Below are 2,391 nucleotides of genomic sequence, written 5' to 3' on the forward strand. Positions count from 1 at the left end.
TAAAGTGATGGCAAGCACCGCACATAGAAACGATTTTATCACCAGTTGTGTAGATGGATGTTCATTGAAAACCCCCATCTCATGTTCAGTGCCTTTCGTTCTAAGAAGAGCACCTTTTGCATGGAATAGTTCCTGTCCACTTTGGTACTTTTCGCGTAGTGAATACAATAACTAACTGTCCGAGTGAAGGGATGGTGTCTGTCCCTGTGTGTGCGTGTCTAGTTTAGATCTCCGACTGCTAAGAGACAGGAAGGAGTATAAGGCGAAGGAGGTGGAAGAGGTCGAAACGAGTAAGAAGTAAAGGGAAAATTTGAGGCATTTTTGCCATTGGCGTAATAATGAAGAGTTTTCGGAAAGCATCAGCTAAAGTCTGTTGGATCGGCATGTATTTTCTAAAGTAGTGGCAGTAGCACAGATGGATGATATGAAGTTGGGAATTAACACTTTACCACCGACTTCTAATTTCCTGAATGGCTGGGTGGTTGTACGATGGTATATGGAACACCTTCAATGTTGGGTGCTTACATGTGTGCAAATTCCTCATAGAGAGATGGAAAGATGGTGCTTGTAACACCATGATCTGCTAGTAGGGTATGGATTTCCACTTTATTGTGGTCACCCGGTAGCCTATCTCCAAAATTAATGATGAGGAGCAATTCATGTGAAAGACCCCATTTATTACCCATTCGCCATTCGTCCATGGAATGCGGAACCATCTAAAGCGTCAACTTCAATAGCTAAACTACAAGTATTTTGGAACTGTTGCTTGAATGTGGTGAGGAGATCATTTAAAGTGGAGTGAGCCACGATACAATGCTGTGATAAGGCACATTGTTGAACATCCTGAGGTGCTCATAAAGAAAAGCGTGAAGTGGAGTGACCGCTGAAGTGCACTTTGGAATTCTTGTTATCTTAAACCAAGTCCTAAACAAATGAATGAATAATTAAAGCAACGCGTTGAGGCGGGTGAGTATGAGTAAATGAATAGCAACGCATTTCCATGGAGGCTTTAATGAATGTCCTTTTGTGCAGCCGCCTGAGTGTAGAAAGACTATCAATTCACCATGTATCAGGCCTAAACAACCACATCAAAATAATCCGATTTCCAATCTTAGTGACTCCATATTTGGTGCAAATCTGTCTATCTCGCATTTCACATGTCCATACTAACCATCCTGTTGCTTCTACTCCAAAGAATGCTACAGTTTCTTTTGAATTTTAGGTGGTGCTTACTCTGTGCTCGAGGTTGCCTCCCTAACCCTCCACATTGGCATTGAAATGCAAAGACTGCTGATGCAAGCACTTTAAATGTGTGATCCTGTTCAGCCAATCAAAACGCGACCCGTCTGGTACCCACTCCTACCTTTCATCAGCCCTTGGGTGGCTCCACTCCATTTGGGTGCGACGGTTACGCCTTTAAAAAAGCTCGGTAATTATGGTGTGAGTATGGATTCTATCACCGCATGTCTCCAAGTCACATTTTCCTCGCTGTCTTCGCCTACATGATTATGGCGTTTGCTACTACATTCCCACCTGTGCCAGTCACATAGGGCATAGTGGCTAAGGGCCGAATTACACTGCTAAGTGTTTGGTTTCTTCGGGTAGTGCTATCACCTAAAACCTACTTGGTATTCACCACTACCCAATAAAGCTTGAGACGGTGTTGCGAAATCCAAATCAAATCCTGATACCTCGATTCTACTGCTGGTTGACGAAGTTAAAGCAACACTACTTCTAGCTATTCGTGCAGCTACCTCCGGTACATGGCATAGCATTTCAATTATCGCAGTTTTGAGGGTGTGTGTGCTAGGTGCCTAGAAATGGGAGCATTCGTGGTTTTGGTCTCACAACTTGTGTCCACATGAAGACGGTGTGGATCTAGTAAGGCTAAATTTACCCTTAATAAAGGCGGAATGCAAGGCCACTTCTATACTGGAATTAACGGAATTAATGTAGTTGAATTAATTTAGTTGACCGCCTATCTCTCTACATATGCCCCTACCGGTAAGGTCACATCGTTCTCCCCTCATTCACTCTTCATGTGTGTGGAAGCACACATTCGCGCATCTAGTCAATCGCACTGTAGAGCTTTGCAGGGCCAAATGAAGAGAAAAGGATTTAATTTGCAAGCGACAGGATACAGTGGAACCGATTATTTATGCCTCTGAAATCAAAATCAAATCAAAGGTAGCACTGCAATCAAAACGGTAGCCGCAATTCTACGCGTTCGCTTTCCTAACAACTGAGGTGGTTTCCCTCGACTTTTAAGACCGTCTTACGACCGCAAGCCCCCATCTCCTGATCAATTCCTTTTACTCTGAGAAGAGCATCTTTGTAATTTAATGGATCTTTTCCTCTAAAACGCTTGACAGATGGTGATTTGAATGACTG

Source organism: Echinococcus granulosus, assembly GCF_000524195.1.
Source record: "Echinococcus granulosus chromosome Unknown EG_S00033, whole genome shotgun sequence".
Taxonomy (NCBI): domain Eukaryota; kingdom Metazoa; phylum Platyhelminthes; class Cestoda; order Cyclophyllidea; family Taeniidae; genus Echinococcus; species Echinococcus granulosus.